This window comes from Pelobates fuscus, chromosome 3, assembly GCF_036172605.1.
Source record: "Pelobates fuscus isolate aPelFus1 chromosome 3, aPelFus1.pri, whole genome shotgun sequence".
NCBI lineage: Eukaryota > Metazoa > Chordata > Amphibia > Anura > Pelobatidae > Pelobates > Pelobates fuscus.
In genome coordinates, this window is record NC_086319.1 from 393,230,399 (window position 1) to 393,250,066 (window position 19,668).

Genomic DNA, 19,668 nt, shown 5'->3' on the forward strand with positions numbered 1-19,668 from the left:
TGGAGGCATGGGGAAGAAAGGCAATGGCCATCCATAAAAGTAACCAAAACCCAGACCCAAACACAGAACGCAGAGTTTGGTGAATTAGCTGCACAACTCAAGGCGGAGAAGGTGGTTTCCTATAGTACAATGTGTCCTGCAGAGGCAGCATTTAGCATTCTTTGTATACCCATGCTAGACATGGATAGTGGTCAGAAAAGAAAGTTCACTTTGGTAAAATTATCATGACTGAGGGAATTGAGTGAGGAAAGGAGAATAGAGTGGAGTATGAAAGGAGGGGGATCTTTTAGAGCTATAGTTATCCTCTATCAATTAATCAATCAGTCAAGTTCCAATCTTGTGCCACTGGGACAAAGTTAATCTTCAAAACTGATACTGCCACGGCCAGTGTGGAAATGTAGTTTATTACCTTCATAGCTGCGGGCAATATTTGAATATTTGTTGACAACTGAGATGTATTTGCTATAAAGATGGATTGATGTCAATTAATCCTCCAATGATGTATCTCTTGGATAGAGAAAGGTCCAATCTGCCACCATTTGGAAAACGTAAAACAAGGATGGATTGATGTCAATTAATCCTCCAATGATGTATCTCTTGGATAGAGAAAGGTCAAATCTGCCATTATTTGGAAAACGTAAAACAAGGCACGAGCCAGTATGTTGTGGTGCTGTGGCTTAGTTGGTTAAAGCGCCTGTCTAGTAAACAGGAGATCCTGAGTTCGAATCTCAGCAGTGCCTATTTTAGCTCTAGAATTGGAAAACTATCTTATGTGCCTCATCATTATTGCACCGAATCTACATCTCTTGCGTTATGGCACATAAATCACACAAGAACAACCACTATATATTAAATATATGTTGACTGAAAATTCATCAACCTAAAATTTGTATTTGCTTCTCTGGCAGTTTAAAAAGGAGATACTATATGTGTCTATCTTATTTACTTCACAGGGTCATTCTCAGTTTATTTGATCCCCTAGAATGTTTGATTAAACCTTCTTTTTTTTTCTTGTGAAAGCAAGGCCTTTTTCCCATCAACTTTCTCAAAGGGTTTTCCAAAGAAGACTTCTTCCAGGAGACATATAGCACAGAGACGTGCTTTGGAAGCATAATCTGTGCCCCCGGATTACAACTATAAGGCTCTACGTGAAGCAAGTGAGAAAGCCATCCCGTTGGCAACCATCTTTTTAATATCCAGCAAAGATTCCAAGAATTATTCAGCTGCTAATCTGATTTTGGCCATTAAGTAACAGTTCTCTTTTAAAACCTTTCTAAATATTTCCAAGCACATTCTCAATCTATTATTTGAAAGTCCTGAATACTCTCTCTCAATATGCTGGGACCTGTGATGGCAGCTGTGGACAAGACGGAGGCATGGGGAAGAAAGGCAATGGCCATCCATAAAAGTAACCAAAACCCAGACCCAAACACAGAACGCAGAGTTTGGTGAATTAGCTGCACAACTCAAGGCGGAGAAGGTGGTTTCCTATAGTACAATGTGTCCTGCAGAGGCAGCATTTAGCATTCTTTGTATACCCATGCTAGACATGGATAGTGGTCAGAAAAGAAAGTTCACTTTGGTAAAATTATCATGACTGAGGGAATTGAGTGAGGAAAGGAGAATAGAGTGGAGTATGAAAGGAGGGGGATCTTTTAGAGCTATAGTTATCCTCTATCAATTAATCAATCAGTCAAGTTCCAATCTTGTGCCACTGGGACAAAGTTAATCTTCAAAACTGATACTGCCACGGTCAGTGTGGAAATGTAGTTTATTACCTTCATAGCTGCGGGCAATATTTAAATGTTTGTTGACAACTGAGATGTATTTGCTATAAAGATGGATTGATGTCAATTAATCCTCCAATGATGTATCTCTTGGATAGAGAAAGGTCCAATCTGCCACCATTTGGAAAACGTAAAACAAGGATGGATTGATGTCAATTAATCCTCCAATGATGTATCTCTTGGATAGAGAAAGGTCCAATCTGCCATTATTTGGAAAACGTAAAACAAGGCATGAGCCAGTATGTTGTGGTGCTGTGGCTTAGTTGGTTAAAGCGCCTGTCTAGTAAACAGGAGATCCTGAGTTCGAATCTCAGCAGTGCCTATTTTAGCTCTAGAATTGGAAAACTATCTTATGTGCCTCATCATTATTGCACCGAATCTACATCTCTTGCGTTATGGCACATAAATCACACAAGAACAACCACTATATATTAAATATATGTTGACTGAAAATTCATCAACCTAAAATTTGTATTTGCTTCTCTGGCAGTTTAAAAAGGAGATACTATATGTGTCTATCTTATTTACTTCACAGGGTCATTCTCAGTTTATTTGATCCCCTAGAATGTTTGATTAAACCTTCTTTTTTTTTCTTGTGAAAGCAAGGCCTTTTTCCCATCAACTTTCTCAAAGGGTTTTCCAAAGAAGACTTCTTCCAGGAGACATATAGCACAGAGACGTGCTTTGGAAGCATAATCTGTGCCCCCGGATTACAACTATAAGGCTCTACGTGAAGCAAGTGAGAAAGCCATCCCGTTGGCAACCATCTTTTTAATATCCAGCAAAGATTCCAAGAATTATTCAGCTGCTAATCTGATTTTGGCCATTAAGTAACAGTTCTCTTTTAAAACCTTTCTAAATATTTCCAAGCACATTCTCAATCTATTATTTGAAAGTCCTGAATACTCTCTCTCAATATGCTGGGACCTGTGATGGCAGCTGTGGACAAGACGGAGGCATGGGGAAGAAAGGCAATGGCCATCCATAAAAGTAACCAAAACCCAGACCCAAACACAGAACGCAGAGTTTGGTGAATTAGCTGCACAACTCAAGGCGGAGAAGGTGGTTTCCTATAGTACAATGTGTCCTGCAGAGGCAGCATTTAGCATTCTTTGTATACCCATGCTAGACATGGATAGTGGTCAGAAAAGAAAGTTCACTTTGGTAAAATTATCATGACTGAGGGAATTGAGTGAGGAAAGGAGAATAGAGTGGAGTATGAAAGGAGGGGGATCTTTTAGAGCTATAGTTATCCTCTATCAATTAATCAATCAGTCAAGTTCCAAACTTGTGCCACTGGGACAAAGTTAATCTTCAAAACTGATACTGCCACGGCCAGTGTGGAAATGTAGTTTATTACCTTCATAGCTGCGGGCAATATTTGAATATTTGTTGACAACTGAGATGTATTTGCTATAAAGATGGATTGATGTCAATTAATCCTCCAATGATGTATCTCTTGGATAGAGAAAGGTCCAATCTGCCACCATTTGGAAAACGTAAAACAAGGATGGATTGATGTCAATTAATCCTCCAATGATGTATCTCTTGGATAGAGAAAGGTCAAATCTGCCATTATTTGGAAAACGTAAAACAAGGCACGAGCCAGTATGTTGTGGTGCTGTGGCTTAGTTGGTTAAAGCGCCTGTCTAGTAAACAGGAGATCCTGAGTTCGAATCTCAGCAGTGCCTATTTTAGCTCTAGAATTGGAAAACTATCTTATGTGCCTCATCATTATTGCACCGAATCTACATCTCTTGCGTTATGGCACATAAATCACACAAGAACAACCACTATATATTAAATATATGTTGACTGAAAATTCATCAACCTAAAATTTGTATTTGCTTCTCTGGCAGTTTAAAAAGGAGATACTATATGTGTCTATCTTATTTACTTCACAGGGTCATTCTCAGTTTATTTGATCCCCTAGAATGTTTGATTAAACCTTCTTTTTTTTTCTTGTGAAAGCAAGGCCTTTTTCCCATCAACTTTCTCAAAGGGTTTTCCAAAGAAGACTTCTTCCAGGAGACATATAGCACAGAGACGTGCTTTGGAAGCATAATCTGTGCCCCCGGATTACAACTATAAGGCTCTACGTGAAGCAAGTGAGAAAGCCATCCCGTTGGCAACCATCTTTTTAATATCCAGCAAAGATTCCAAGAATTATTCAGCTGCTAATCTGATTTTGGCCATTAAGTAACAGTTCTCTTTTAAAACCTTTCTAAATATTTCCAAGCACATTCTCAATCTATTATTTGAAAGTCCTGAATACTCTCTCTCAATATGCTGGGACCTGTGATGGCAGCTGTGGACAAGATGGAGGCATGGGGAAGAAAGGCAATGGCCATCCATAAAAGTAACCAAAACCCAGACCCAAACACAGAACGCAGAGTTTGGTGAATTAGCTGCACAACTCAAGGCGGAGAAGGTGGTTTCCTATAGTACAATGTGTCCTGCAGAGGCAGCATTTAGCATTCTTTGTATACCCATGCTAGACATGGATAGTGGTCAGAAAAGAAAGTTCACTTTGGTAAAATTATCATGACTGAGGGAATTGAGTGAGGAAAGGAGAATAGAGTGGAGTATGAAAGGAGGGGGATCTTTTAGAGCTATAGTAATCCTCTATCAATTAATCAATCAGTCAAGTTCCAATCTTGTGCCACTGGGACAAAGTTAATCTTCAAAACTGATACTGCCACGGTCAGTGTGGAAATGTAGTTTATTACCTTCATAGCTGCGGGCAATATTTGAATGTTTGTTGACAACTGAGATGTATTTGCTATAAAGATGGATTGATGTCAATTAATCCTCCAATGATGTATCTCTTGGATAGAGAAAGGTCCAATCTGCCACCATTTGGAAAACGTAAAACAAGGATGGATTGATGTCAATTAATCCTCCAATGATGTATCTCTTGGATAGAGAAAGGTCCAATCTGCCATTATTTGGAAAACCTAAAACAAGGCATGAGCCAGTATGTTGTGGTGCTGTGGCTTAGTTGGTTAAAGCGCCTGTCTAGTAAACAGGAGATCCTGAGTTCGAATCTCAGCAGTGCCTATTTTAGCTCTAGAATTGGAAAACTATCTTATGTGCCTCATCATTATTGCACCGAATCTACATCTCTTGCGTTATGGCACATAAATCACACAAGAACAACCACTATATATTAAATATATGTTGACTGAAAATTCATCAACCTAAAATTTGTATTTGCTTCTCTGGCAGTTTAAAAAGGAGATACTATATGTGTCTATCTTATTTACTTCACAGGGTCATTCTCAGTTTATTTGATCCCCTAGAATGTTTGATTAAACCTTCTTTTTTTTTCTTGTGAAAGCAAGGCCTTTTTCCCATCAACTTTCTCAAAGGGTTTTCCAAAGAAGACTTCTTCCAGGAGACATATAGCACAGAGACGTGCTTTGGAAGCATAATCTGTGCCCCCAGATTACAACTATAAGGCTCTACGTGAAGCAAGTGAGAAAGCCATCCCGTTGGCAACCATCTTTTTAATATCCAGCAAAGATTCCAAGAATTATTCAGCTGCTAATCTGATTTTGGCCATTAAGTAACAGTTCTCTTTTAAAACCTTTCTAAATATTTCCAAGCACATTCTCAATCTATTATTTGAAAGTCCTGAATACTCTCTCTCAATATGCTGGGACCTGTGATGGCAGCTGTGGACAAGACGGAGGCATGGGGAAGAAAGGCAATGGCCATCCATAAAAGTAACCAAAACCCAGACCCAAACACAGAACGCAGAGTTTGGTGAATTAGCTGCACAACTCAAGGCGGAGAAGGTGGTTTCCTATAGTACAATGTGTCCTGCAGAGGCAGCATTTAGCATTCTTTGTATACCCATGCTAGACATGGATAGTGGTCAGAAAAGAAAGTTCACTTTGGTAAAATTATCATGACTGAGGGAATTGAGTGAGGAAAGGAGAATAGAGTGGAGTATGAAAGGAGGGGGATCTTTTAGAGCTATAGTTATCCTCTATCAATTAATCAATCAGTCAAGTTCCAATCTTGTGCCACTGGGACAAAGTTAATCTTCAAAACTGATACTGCCACGGCCAGTGTGGAAATGTAGTTTATTACCTTCATAGCTGCGGGCAATATTTGAATATTTGTTGACAACTGAGATGTATTTGCTATAAAGATGGATTGATGTCAATTAATCCTCCAATGATGTATCTCTTGGATAGAGAAAGGTCCAATCTGCCACCATTTGGAAAACGTAAAACAAGGATGGATTGATGTCAATTAATCCTCCAATGATGTATCTCTTGGATAGAGAAAGGTCAAATCTGCCATTATTTGGAAAACGTAAAACAAGGCACGAGCCAGTATGTTGTGGTGCTGTGGCTTAGTTGGTTAAAGCGCCTGTCTAGTAAACAGGAGATCCTGAGTTCGAATCTCAGCAGTGCCTATTTTAGCTCTAGAATTGGAAAACTATCTTATGTGCCTCATCATTATTGCACCGAATCTACATCTCTTGCGTTATGGCACATAAATCACACAAGAACAACCACTATATATTAAATATATGTTGACTGAAAATTCATCAACCTAAAATTTGTATTTGCTTCTCTGGCAGTTTAAAAAGGAGATACTATATGTGTCTATCTTATTTACTTCACAGGGTCATTCTCAGTTTATTTGATCCCCTAGAATGTTTGATTAAACCTTCTTTTTTTTTCTTGTGAAAGCAAGGCCTTTTTCCCATCAACTTTCTCAAAGGGTTTTCCAAAGAAGACTTCTTCCAGGAGACATATAGCACAGAGACGTGCTTTGGAAGCATAATCTGTGCCCCCGGATTACAACTATAAGGCTCTACGTGAAGCAAGTGAGAAAGCCATCCCGTTGGCAACCATCTTTTTAATATCCAGCAAAGATTCCAAGAATTATTCAGCTGCTAATCTGATTTTGGCCATTAAGTAACAGTTCTCTTTTAAAACCTTTCTAAATATTTCCAAGCACATTCTCAATCTATTATTTGAAAGTCCTGAATACTCTCTCTCAATATGCTGGGACCTGTGATGGCAGCTGTGGACAAGACGGAGGCATGGGGAAGAAAGGCAATGGCCATCCATAAAAGTAACCAAAACCCAGACCCAAACACAGAACGCAGAGTTTGGTGAATTAGCTGCACAACTCAAGGCGGAGAAGGTGGTTTCCTATAGTACAATGTGTCCTGCAGAGGCAGCATTTAGCATTCTTTGTATACCCATGCTAGACATGGATAGTGGTCAGAAAAGAAAGTTCACTTTGGTAAAATTATCATGACTGAGGGAATTGAGTGAGGAAAGGAGAATAGAGTGGAGTATGAAAGGAGGGGGATCTTTTAGAGCTATAGTTATCCTCTATCAATTAATCAATCAGTCAAGTTCCAAACTTGTGCCACTGGGACAAAGTTAATCTTCAAAACTGATACTGCCACGGCCAGTGTGGAAATGTAGTTTATTACCTTCATAGCTGCGGGCAATATTTGAATATTTGTTGACAACTGAGATGTATTTGCTATAAAGATGGATTGATGTCAATTAATCCTCCAATGATGTATCTCTTGGATAGAGAAAGGTCCAATCTGCCACCATTTGGAAAACGTAAAACAAGGATGGATTGATGTCAATTAATCCTCCAATGATGTATCTCTTGGATAGAGAAAGGTCAAATCTGCCATTATTTGGAAAACGTAAAACAAGGCACGAGCCAGTATGTTGTGGTGCTGTGGCTTAGTTGGTTAAAGCGCCTGTCTAGTAAACAGGAGATCCTGAGTTCGAATCTCAGCAGTGCCTATTTTAGCTCTAGAATTGGAAAACTATCTTATGTGCCTCATCATTATTGCACCGAATCTACATCTCTTGCGTTATGGCACATAAATCACACAAGAACAACCACTATATATTAAATATATGTTGACTGAAAATTCATCAACCTAAAATTTGTATTTGCTTCTCTGGCAGTTTAAAAAGGAGATACTATATGTGTCTATCTTATTTACTTCACAGGGTCATTCTCAGTTTATTTGATCCCCTAGAATGTTTGATTAAACCTTCTTTTTTTTTCTTGTGAAAGCAAGGCCTTTTTCCCATCAACTTTCTCAAAGGGTTTTCCAAAGAAGACTTCTTCCAGGAGACATATAGCACAGAGACGTGCTTTGGAAGCATAATCTGTGCCCCCGGATTACAACTATAAGGCTCTACGTGAAGCAAGTGAGAAAGCCATCCCGTTGGCAACCATCTTTTTAATATCCAGCAAAGATTCCAAGAATTATTCAGCTGCTAATCTGATTTTGGCCATTAAGTAACAGTTCTCTTTTAAAACCTTTCTAAATATTTCCAAGCACATTCTCAATCTATTATTTGAAAGTCCTGAATACTCTCTCTCAATATGCTGGGACCTGTGATGGCAGCTGTGGACAAGACGGAGGCATGGGGAAGAAAGGCAATGGCCATCCATAAAAGTAACCAAAACCCAGACCCAAACACAGAACGCAGAGTTTGGTGAATTAGCTGCACAACTCAAGGCGGAGAAGGTGGTTTCCTATAGTACAATGTGTCCTGCAGAGGCAGCATTTAGCATTCTTTGTATACCCATGCTAGACATGGATAGTGGTCAGAAAAGAAAGTTCACTTTGGTAAAATTATCATGACTGAGGGAATTGAGTGAGGAAAGGAGAATAGAGTGGAGTATGAAAGGAGGGGGGTCTTTTAGAGCTATAGTAATCCTCTATCAATTAATCAATCAGTCAAGTTCCAATCTTGTGCCACTGGGACAAAGTTAATCTTCAAAACTGATACTGCCACGGTCAGTGTGGAAATGTAGTTTATTACCTTCATAGCTGCGGGCAATATTTGAATGTTTGTTGACAACTGAGATGTATTTGCTATAAAGATGGATTGATGTCAATTAATCCTCCAATGATGTATCTCTTGGATAGAGAAAGGTCCAATCTGCCACCATTTGGAAAACGTAAAACAAGGATGGATTGATGTCAATTAATCCTCCAATGATGTATCTCTTGGATAGAGAAAGGTCCAATCTGCCATTATTTGGAAAACCTAAAACAAGGCATGAGCCAGTATGTTGTGGTGCTGTGGCTTAGTTGGTTAAAGCGCCTGTCTAGTAAACAGGAGATCCTGAGTTCGAATCTCAGCAGTGCCTATTTTAGCTCTAGAATTGGAAAACTATCTTATGTGCCTCATCATTATTGCACCGAATCTACATCTCTTGCGTTATGGCACATAAATCACACAAGAACAACCACTATATATTAAATATATGTTGACTGAAAATTCATCAACCTAAAATTTGTATTTGCTTCTCTGGCAGTTTAAAAAGGAGATACTATATGTGTCTATCTTATTTACTTCACAGGGTCATTCTCAGTTTATTTGATCCCCTAGAATGTTTGATTAAACCTTCTTTTTTTTTCTTGTGAAAGCAAGGCCTTTTTCCCATCAACTTTCTCAAAGGGTTTTCCAAAGAAGACTTCTTCCAGGAGACATATAGCACAGAGACGTGCTTTGGAAGCATAATCTGTGCCCCCAGATTACAACTATAAGGCTCTACGTGAAGCAAGTGAGAAAGCCATCCCGTTGGCAACCATCTTTTTAATATCCAGCAAAGATTCCAAGAATTATTCAGCTGCTAATCTGATTTTGGCCATTAAGTAACAGTTCTCTTTTAAAACCTTTCTAAATATTTCCAAGCACATTCTCAATCTATTATTTGAAAGTCCTGAATACTCTCTCTCAATATGCTGGGACCTGTGATGGCAGCTGTGGACAAGACGGAGGCATGGGGAAGAAAGGCAATGGCCATCCATAAAAGTACCAAAACCCAGACCCAAACACAGAACGCAGAGTTTGGTGAATTAGCTGCACAACTCAAGGCGGAGAAGGTGGTTTCCTATAGTACAATGTGTCCTGCAGAGGCAGCATTTAGCATTCTTTGTATACCCATGCTAGACATGGATAGTGGTCAGAAAAGAAAGTTCACTTTGGTAAAATTATCATGACTGAGGGAATTGAGTGAGGAAAGGAGAATAGAGTGGAGTATGAAAGGAGGGGGATCTTTTAGAGCTATAGTTATCCTCTATCAATTAATCAATCAGTCAAGTTCCAATCTTGTGCCACTGGGACAAAGTTAATCTTCAAAACTGATACTGCCACGGTCAGTGTGGAAATGTAGTTTATTACCTTCATAGCTGCGGGCAATATTTGAATGTTTGTTGACAACTGAGATGTATTTGCTATAAAGATGGATTGATGTCAATTAATCCTCCAATGATGTATCTCTTGGATAGAGAAAGGTCCAATCTGCCACCATTTGGAAAACGTAAAACAAGGATGGATTGATGTCAATTAATCCTCCAATGATGTATCTCTTGGATAGAGAAAGGTCCAATCTGCCATTATTTGGAAAACGTAAAACAAGGCATGAGCCAGTATGTTGTGGTGCTGTGGCTTAGTTGGTTAAAGCGCCTGTCTAGTAAACAGGAGATCCTGAGTTCGAATCTCAGCAGTGCCTATTTTAGCTCTAGAATTGGAAAACTATCTTATGTGCCTCATCATTATTGCACCGAATCTACATCTCTTGCGTTATGGCACATAAATCACACAAGAACAACCACTATATATTAAATATATGTTGACTGAAAATTCATCAACCTAAAATTTGTATTTGCTTCTCTGGCAGTTTAAAAAGGAGATACTATATGTGTCTATCTTATTTACTTCACAGGGTCATTCTCAGTTTATTTGATCCCCTAGAATGTTTGATTAAACCTTCTTTTTTTTCTTGTGAAAGCAAGGCCTTTTTCCCATCAACTTTCTCAAAGGGATTTCCAAAGAAGACTTCTTCCAGGAGACATATAGCGCAGAGACGTGCTTTGGAAGCATAATCTGTGCCCCCGGATTACAACTATAAGGCTCTACGTGAAGCAAGTGAGAAAGCCATCCCGTTGGCAACCATCTTTTTAATATCCAGCAAAGATTCCAAGAATTATTCAGCTGCTAATCTGATTTTGGCCATTAAGTAACAGTTCTCTTTTAAAACCTTTCTAAATATTTCCAAGCACATTCTCAATCTATTATTTGAAAGTCCTGAATACTCTCTCTCAATATGCTGGGACCTGTGATGGCAGCTGTGGACAAGACGGAGGCATGGGGAAGAAAGGCAATGGCCATCCATAAAAGTAACCAAAACCCAGACCCAAACACAGAACGCAGAGTTTGGTGAATTAGCTGCACAACTCAAGGCGGAGAAGGTGGTTTCCTATAGTACAATGTGTCCTGCAGAGGCAGCATTTAGCATTCTTTGTATACCCATGCTAGACATGGATAGTGGTCAGAAAAGAAAGTTCACTTTGGTAAAATTATCATGACTGAGGGAATTGAGTGAGGAAAGGAGAATAGAGTGGAGTATGAAAGGAGGGGGATCTTTTAGAGCTATAGTTATCCTCTATCAATTAATCAATCAATCAAGTTCCAATCTTGTGCCACTGGGACAAAGTTAATCTTCAAAACTGATACTGCCACGGTCAGTGTGGAAATGTAGTTTATTACCTTCATAGCTGCGGGCAATATTTGAATGTTTGTTGACAACTGAGATGTATTTGCTATAAAGATGGATTGATGTCAATTAATCCTCCAATGATGTATCTCTTGGATAGAGAAAGGTCCAATCTGCCACCATTTGGAAAACGTAAAACAAGGATGGATTGATGTCAATTAATCCTCCAATGATGTATCTCTTGGATAGAGAAAGGTCCAATCTGCCATTATTTGGAAAACGTAAAACAAGGCATGAGCCAGTATGTTGTGGTGCTGTGGCTTAGTTGGTTAAAGCGCCTGTCTAGTAAACAGGAGATCCTGAGTTCGAATCTCAGCAGTGCCTATTTTAGCTCTAGAATTGGAAAACTATCTTATGTGCCTCATCATTATTGCACCGAATCTACATCTCTTGCGTTATGGCACATAAATCACACAAGAACAACCACTATATATTAAATATATGTTGACTGAAAATTCATCAACCTAAAATTTGTATTTGCTTCTCTGGCAGTTTAAAAAGGAGATACTATATGTGTCTATCTTATTTACTTCACAGGGTCATTCTAAGTTTATTTGATCCCCTAGAATGTTTGATTAAACCTTCTTTTTTTTTCTTGTGAAAGCAAGACCTTTTTCCCATCAACTTTCTCAAAGGGTTTTCCAAAGAAGACTTCTTCCAGGAGACATATAGCACAGAGACGTGCTTTGGAAGCATAATCTGTGCCCCCGGATTACAACTATAAGGCTCTACGTGAAGCAAGTGAGAAAGCCATCCCGTTGGCAACCATCTTTTTAATATCCAGCAAAGATTCCAAGAATTATTCAGCTGCTAATCTGATTGTGGCCATTAAGTAACAGTTCTCTTTTAAAACCTTTCTAAATATTTCCAAGCACATTCTCAATCTATTATTTGAAAGTCCTGAATACTCTCTCTCAATATGCTGGGACCTGTGATGGCAGCTGTGGACAAGACGGAGGCATGGGGAAGAAAGGCAATGGCCATCCATAAAAGTAACCAAAACCCAGACCCAAACACAGAACGCAGAGTTTGGTGAATTAGCTGCACAACTCAAGGCGGAGAAGGTGGTTTCCTATAGTACAATGTGTCCTGCAGAGGCAGCATTTAGCATTCTTTGTATACCCATGCTAGACATGGATAGTGGTCAGAAAAGAAAGTTCACTTTGGTAAAATTATCATGACTGAGGGAATTGAGTGAGGAAAGGAGAATAGAGTGGAGTATGAAAGGAGGGGGATCTTTTAGAGCTATAGTTATCCTCTATCAATTAATCAATCAGTCAAGTTCCAATCTTGTGCCACTGGGACAAAGTTAATCTTCAAAACTGATACTGCCACGGTCAGTGTGGAAATGTAGTTTATTACCTTCATAGCTGCGGGCAATATTTGAATGTTTGTTGACAACTGAGATGTATTTGCTATAAAGATGGATTGATGTCAATTAATCCTCCAATGATGTATCTCTTGGATAGAGAAAGGTCCAATCTGCCACCATTTGGAAAACGTAAAACAAGGATGGATTGATGTCAATTAATCCTCCAATGATGTATCTCTTGGATAGAGAAAGGTCCAATCTGCCATTATTTGGAAAACGTAAAACAAGGCATGAGCCAGTATGTTGTGGTGCTTTTGCTTAGTTGGTTAAAGCGCCTGTCTAGTAAACAGGAGATCCTGAGTTCGAATCTCAGCAGTGCCTATTTTAGCTCTAGAATTGGAAAACTATCTTATGTGCCTCATCATTATTGCACCGAATCTACATCTCTTGCGTTATGGCACATAAATCACACAAGAACAACCACTATATATTAAATATATGTTGACTGAAAATTCATCAACCTAAAATTTGTATTTGCTTCTCTGGCAGTTTAAAAAGGAGATACTATATGTGTCTATCTTATTTACTTCACAGGGTCATTCTCAGTTTATTTGATCCCCTAGAATGTTTGATTAAACCTTCTTTTTTTTTCTTGTGAAAGCAAGGCCTTTTTCCCATCAACTTTCTCAAAGGGATTTCCAAAGAAGACTTCTTCCAGGAGACATATAGCGCAGAGACGTGCTTTGGAAGCATAATCTGTGCCCCCGGATTACAACTATAAGGCTCTACGTGAAGCAAGTGAGAAAGCCATCCCGTTGGCAACCATCTTTTTAATATCCAGCAAAGATTCCAAGAATTATTCAGCTGCTAATCTGATTTTGGCCATTAAGTAACAGTTCTCTTTTAAAACCTTTCTAAATATTTCCAAGCACATTCTCAATCTATTATTTGAAAGTCCTGAATACTCTCTCTCAATATGCTGGGACCTGTGATGGCAGCTGTGGACAAGACGGAGGCATGGGGAAGAAAGGCAATGGCCATCCATAAAAGTAACCAAAACCCAGACCCAAACACAGAACGCAGAGTTTGGTGAATTAGCTGCACAACTCAAGGCGGAGAAGGTGGTTTCCTATAGTACAATGTGTCCTGCAGAGGCAGCATTTAGCATTCTTTGTATACCCATGCTAGACATGGATAGTGGTCAGAAAAGAAAGTTCACTTTGGTAAAATTATCATGACTGAGGGAATTGAGTGAGGAAAGGAGAATAGAGTGGAGTATGAAAGGAGGGGGATCTTTTAGAGCTATAGTTATCCTCTATCAATTAATCAATCAGTCAAGTTCCAATCTTGTGCCACTGGGACAAAGTTAATCTTCAAAACTGATACTGCCACGGCCAGTGTGGAAATGTAGTTTATTACCTTCATAGCTGCGGGCAATATTTGAATGTTTGTTGACAACTGAGATGTATTTGCTATAAAGATGGATTGATGTCAATTAATCCTCCAATGATGTATCTCTTGGATAGAGAAAGGTCCAATCTGCCACCATTTAGAAAACGTAAAACAAGGATGGATTGATGTCAATTAATCCTCCAATGATGTATCTCTTGGATAGAGAAAGGTCCAATCTGCCATTATTTGGAAAACGTAAAACAAGGCATGAGCCAGTATGTTGTGGTGCTGTGGCTTAGTTGGTTAAAGCGCCTGTCTAGTAAACAGGAGATCCTGAGTTCGAATCTCAGCAGTGCCTATTTTAGCTCTAGAATTGGAAAACTATCTTATGTGCCTCATCATTATTGCACCGAATCTACATCTCTTGCGTTATGGCACATAAATCACACAAGAACAACCACTATATATTAAATATATGTTGACTGAAAATTCATCAACCTAAAATTTGTATTTGCTTCTCTGGCAGTTTAAAAAGGAGATACTATATGTGTCTATCTTATTTACTTCACAGGGTCATTCTCAGTTTATTTGATCCCCTAGAATGTTTGATTAAACCTTCTTTTTTTTTCTTGTGAAAGCAAGGCCTTTTTCCCATCAACTTTCTCAAAGGGATTTCCAAAGAAGACTTCTTCCAGGAGACATATAGCGCAGAGACGTGCTTTGGAAGCATAATCTGTGCCCCCGGATTACAACTATAAGGCTCTACGTGAAGCAAGTGAGAAAGCCATCCCGTTGGCAACCATCTTTTTAATATCCTGCAAAGATTCCAAGAATTATTCAGCTGCTAATCTGATTTTGGCCATTAAGTAACAGTTCTCTTTTAAAACCTTTCTAAATATTTCCAAGCACATTCTCAATCTATTATTTGAAAGTCCTGAATACTCTCTCTCAATATGCTGGGACCTGTGATGGCAGCTGTGAACAAGACGGAGGCATGGGGAAGAAAGGCAATGGCCATCCATAAAAGTAACCAAAACCCAGACCCAAACACAGAACGCAGAGTTTGGTGAATTAGCTGCACAACTCAAGGCGGAGAAGGTGGTTTCCTATAGTACAATGTGTCCTGCAGAGGCAGCATTTAGCATTCTTTGTATACCCATGCTAGACATGGATAGTGGTCAGAAAAGAAAGTTCACTTTGGTAAAATTATCATGACTGAGGGAATTGAGTGAGGAAAGGAGAATAGAGTGGAGTATGAAAGGAGGGGGATCTTTTAGAGCTATAGTTATCCTCTATCAATTAATCAATCAGTCAAGTTCCAATCTTGTGCCACTGGGACAAAGTTAATCTTCAAAACTGATACTGCCACGGCCAGTGTGGAAATGTAGTTTATTACCTTCATAGCTGCGGGCAATATTTGAATGTTTGTTGACAACTGAGATGTATTTGCTATAAAGATGGATTGATGTCAATTAATCCTCCAATGATGTATCTCTTGGATAGAGAAAGGTCCAATCTGCCACCATTTGGAAAACGTAAAACAAGGATGGATTGATGTCAATTAATCCTCCAATGATGTATCTCTTGGATAGAGAAAGGTCCAATCTGCCATTATTTGGAAAACGTAAAACAAGGCATGAGCCAGTATGTTGTGGTGCTGTGGCTTAGTTGGTTAAAGCGCCTGTCTAGTAAACAGGAGATCCTGAGTTCGAATCTCAGCAGTGCCTATTTTAGCTCTAGAATTGGAAAACTATCTTATGTGCCTCATCATTATTGCACCGAATCTACATCTCTTGCGTTATGGCACATAAATCACACAAGAACAACCACTATATATTAAATATATGTTGACTGAAAATTCATCAACCTAAAATTTGTATTTGCTTCTCTGGCAGTTTAAAAAGGAGATACTATATGTGTCTATCTTATTTACTTCACAGGGTCATTCTCAGTTTATTTGATCCCCTAGAATGTTTGATTAAACCTTCTTTTTTTTTCTTGTGAAAGCAAGGCCTTTTTCCCATCAACTTTCTCAAAGGGTTTTCCAAAGAAGACTTCTTCCAGGAGACATATAGCACAGAGACGTGCTTTGGAAGCATAATCTGTGCCCCCGGATTACAACTATAAGGCTCTACGTGAAGCAAGTGAGAAAGCCATCCCGTTGGCAACCATCTTTTTAATATCCAGCAAAGATTCCAAGAATTATTCAGCTGCTAATCTGATTTTGGCCATTAAGTAACAGTTCTCTTTTAAAACCTTTCTAAATATTTCCAAGCACATTCTCAATCTATTATTTGAAAGTCCTGAATACTCTCTCTCAATATGCTGGGACCTGTGATGGCAGCTGTGGACAAGACGGAGGCATGGGGAAGAAAGGCAATGGCCATCCATAAAAGTAACCAAAACCCAGACCCAAACACAGAACGCAGAGTTTGGTGAATTAGCTGCACAACTCAAGGCGGAGAAGGTGGTTTCCTATAGTACAATGTGTCCTGCAGAGGCAGCATTTAGCATTCTTTGTATACCCATGCTAGACATGGATAGTGGTCAGAAAAGAAAGTTCACTTTGGTAAAATTATCATGACTGAGGGAATTGAGTGAGGAAAGGAGAATAGAGTGGAGTATGAAAGGAGGGGGATCTTTTAGAGCTATAGTTATCCTCTATCAATTAATCAATCAGTCAAGTTCCAATCTTGTGCCACTGGGACAAAGTTAATCTTCAAAACTGATACTGCCACGGTCAGTGTGAAAATGTAGTTTATTACCTTCATAGCTGCGGGCAATATTTGAATGTTTGTTGACAACTGAGATGTATTTGCTATAAAGATGGATTGATGTCAATTAATCCTCCAATGATGTATCTCTTGGATAGAGAAAGGTCCAATCTGCCACCATTTGGAAAACGTAAAACAAGGATGGATTGATGTCAATTAATCCTCCAATGATTTATCTCTTGGATAGAGAAAGGTCCAATCTGCCATTATTTGGAAAACGTAAAACAAGGCATGAGCCAGTATGTTGTGGTGTTGTGGCTTAGTTGGTTAAAGCGCCTGTCTAGTAAACAGGAGATCCTGAGTTCGAATCTCAGCAGTGCCTATTTTAGCTCTAGAATTGGAAAACTATCTTATGTGCCTCATCATTATTGCACCGAATCTACATCTCTTGCGTTATGGCACATAAATCACACAAGAACAACCACTATATATTAAATATATGTTGACTGAAAATTCATCAACCTAAAATTTGTATTTGCTTCTCTGGCAGTTTAAAAAGGAGATACTATATGTGTCTATCTTATTTACTTCACAGGGTCATTCTCAGTTTATTTGATCCCCTAGAATGTTTGAGTAAACCTTTTTTTTTCTTGTGAAAGCAAGGCCTTTTTCCCATCAACTTTCTCAAAGGGTTTTCCAAAGAAGACTTCTTCCAGGAGACATATAGCACAGAGACGTGCTTTGGAAGCATAATCTGTGCCCCCGGATTACTTCTATAAGGCTCTTCATGAAGCAAGTGAGAAAGCCATCCCGTTGGCAACCATCTTTGTAATATCCAGCAAAGATTTCAAGAATTATTCAGCTGCTAATCTGATTTTTGCCATTAAGTAACAGTTCTCTTTTAAAACCTTTCTAAATATTTCCAAGCACATTCTCAATCTATTATTTGAAAGTCCTGAATACTCTCTCTCAATATGCTGGGACCTGTGATGGCAGCTGTGGACAAGACGGAGGCATGGGGAAGAAAGGCAATGGCCATCCATAAAAGTAACCAAAACCCAGACCCAAACACAGAACCAGAGTTTGGTGAATTAGCTGCACAACTCAAGGCGGAGAAGGTGGTTTCCGTACAATGTGTCCTGCAGAGGCAGCATTTAGCATGCTTTGTATACCCATGCTAGACATGGATAGTGGTCAGAAAAGGAAGTTCACTTTGGTAAAATTATCATGACTGAGGGAATTGAGTGAGGAAAGGAGAATAGAGTGGAGTATGAAAGGAGGGGGATCTTTTAGAGCTATAGTTATCCTCTATCAATTAATCAATCAGTCAAGTTCCAATCTTGTGCCACTGGGACAAAGTTAATCTTCAAAACTGATACTGCCATGGCCAGTGTGGAAATGTAGTTTATTACCTTCATAGCTGCGGGCAATATTTGAATGTTTGTTGACAACTGAGATGTATTTGCTATAAAGATGGATTGATGTCAATTAATCCTCCAATGATGTATCTTTTGGATAGAGAAAGGTCCAATCTGCCATTATTTGGAAAACGTAAAACAAGGCATGAGCCAGTATGTTGTGGTGCTGTGGCTTAGTTGGTTAAAGCGCCTGTCTAGTAAACAGGAGATCCTGAGTTCGAATCTCAGCAGTGCCTATTTTAGCTCTAGAATTGGAAAACTATCTTATGTGCCTCATCATTATTGCACCGAATCTACATCTCTTGCGTTATGGCACATAAATCACACAAGAACAACCACTATATATTAAATATATGTTGACTGAAAATTCATCAACCTAAAATTTGTATTTGCTTCTCTGGCAGTTTAAAAAGGAGATACTATATGTGTCTATCTTATTTACTTCACAGGGTCATTCTCAGTTTATTTGATCCCCTAGAATGTTTGATTAAACCTTCTTTTTGTTTTCTTGTGAAAGCAAGGCCTTTTTCCCATCAACTTTCTCAAAGGGTTTTCCAAAGAAGACTTCTTCCAGGAGACATATAGCACAGAGACGTGCTTTGGAAGCATAATCTGTGCCCCCGGATTACAACTATAAGGCTCTACGTGAAGCAAGTGAGAAAGCCATCCCGTTGGCAACCATCTTTTTAATTTCCAGCAAAGATTCCAAGAAGTATTCAGCTGCTAATCTGATTTTGGCCATTAAGTAACAGTTCTCATTTAAAACCTTTCTAAATATTTCCAAGCACATTCTCAATCTATTATTTGAAAGTCCTGAATACTCTCTCTCAATATGCTGGGACCTGTGATGGCAGCTGTGGACAAGACAGAGGCATGGGGAAGAAAGGCAATGGCCATCCATAAAAGTAACCAAAACCCAGACCCAAACACAGAACGCAGAGTTTGGTGAATTAGCTGCACAACTCAAGGCGGAGAAGGTGGTTTCCTATAGTACAATGTGTCCTGCATAGGCAGCATTTAGCATTCTTTGTATACCCATGCTAGACATGGATAGTGGTCAGAAAAGAAAGTTCACTTTGGTAAAATTATCATGACTGAGGGAATTGAGTGAGGAAAGGAGAATAGAGTGGAGTATGAAAGGAGGGGGATCTTTTAGAGCTATAGTTATCCTCTATCAATTAATCAATCAGTCAAGTTCCAATCTTGTGCCACCGGGACAAAGTTAATCTTCAAAACTGATACTGCCACGGCCAGTGTGGAAATGTAGTTTATTACCTTCATAGCTGCGGGCAATATTTGAATGTTTGTTGACAACTGAGATGTATTTGCTATAAAGATGGATTGATGTCAATTAATCCTCCAATGATGTATCTCTTGGATAGAGAAAGGTCCAATCTGCCACCATTTGGAAAACGTAAAACAAGGATGGATTGATGTCAATTAATCCTCCAATGATGTATCTCTTG

At 39.0% G+C, this 19,668-nt stretch overlaps 13 non-coding genes across 13 annotated transcripts; all 13 read left to right on the plus strand.

Moving 5' to 3' along the window:
- The first annotated feature begins 666 nt into the window (after positions 1 to 666).
- On the plus strand, positions 667 to 740 carry TRNAT-AGU (transfer RNA threonine (anticodon AGU)). The gene has a single exon. It is a non-coding gene; the product is annotated as a tRNA-Thr (tRNA).
- Positions 741 to 2,035: 1,295 nt separating this feature from the next.
- TRNAT-AGU (transfer RNA threonine (anticodon AGU)) lies at positions 2,036 to 2,109 on the plus strand. Its single transcript has one exon. It is a non-coding gene; the product is annotated as a tRNA-Thr (tRNA).
- Positions 2,110 to 3,404: 1,295 nt separating this feature from the next.
- Positions 3,405 to 3,478, plus strand: TRNAT-AGU (transfer RNA threonine (anticodon AGU)). Its single transcript has one exon. It is a non-coding gene; the product is annotated as a tRNA-Thr (tRNA).
- Positions 3,479 to 4,773: 1,295 nt separating this feature from the next.
- TRNAT-AGU (transfer RNA threonine (anticodon AGU)) lies at positions 4,774 to 4,847 on the plus strand. The gene has a single exon. It is a non-coding gene; the product is annotated as a tRNA-Thr (tRNA).
- Positions 4,848 to 6,142: 1,295 nt separating this feature from the next.
- TRNAT-AGU (transfer RNA threonine (anticodon AGU)) lies at positions 6,143 to 6,216 on the plus strand. The gene has a single exon. It is a non-coding gene; the product is annotated as a tRNA-Thr (tRNA).
- A 1,295-nt stretch (positions 6,217 to 7,511) lies between these two features.
- Positions 7,512 to 7,585, plus strand: TRNAT-AGU (transfer RNA threonine (anticodon AGU)). The gene has a single exon. It is a non-coding gene; the product is annotated as a tRNA-Thr (tRNA).
- Positions 7,586 to 8,880: 1,295 nt separating this feature from the next.
- Positions 8,881 to 8,954, plus strand: TRNAT-AGU (transfer RNA threonine (anticodon AGU)). The gene has a single exon. It is a non-coding gene; the product is annotated as a tRNA-Thr (tRNA).
- Positions 8,955 to 10,248: 1,294 nt separating this feature from the next.
- On the plus strand, positions 10,249 to 10,322 carry TRNAT-AGU (transfer RNA threonine (anticodon AGU)). The gene has a single exon. It is a non-coding gene; the product is annotated as a tRNA-Thr (tRNA).
- A 1,294-nt stretch (positions 10,323 to 11,616) lies between these two features.
- Positions 11,617 to 11,690, plus strand: TRNAT-AGU (transfer RNA threonine (anticodon AGU)). Its single transcript has one exon. It is a non-coding gene; the product is annotated as a tRNA-Thr (tRNA).
- Positions 11,691 to 14,354: 2,664 nt separating this feature from the next.
- TRNAT-AGU (transfer RNA threonine (anticodon AGU)) lies at positions 14,355 to 14,428 on the plus strand. The gene has a single exon. It is a non-coding gene; the product is annotated as a tRNA-Thr (tRNA).
- A 1,295-nt stretch (positions 14,429 to 15,723) lies between these two features.
- On the plus strand, positions 15,724 to 15,797 carry TRNAT-AGU (transfer RNA threonine (anticodon AGU)). Its single transcript has one exon. It is a non-coding gene; the product is annotated as a tRNA-Thr (tRNA).
- A 1,295-nt stretch (positions 15,798 to 17,092) lies between these two features.
- On the plus strand, positions 17,093 to 17,166 carry TRNAT-AGU (transfer RNA threonine (anticodon AGU)). The gene has a single exon. It is a non-coding gene; the product is annotated as a tRNA-Thr (tRNA).
- A 1,198-nt stretch (positions 17,167 to 18,364) lies between these two features.
- Positions 18,365 to 18,438, plus strand: TRNAT-AGU (transfer RNA threonine (anticodon AGU)). The gene has a single exon. It is a non-coding gene; the product is annotated as a tRNA-Thr (tRNA).
- The last annotated feature ends 1,230 nt before the right edge of the window (positions 18,439 to 19,668 follow it).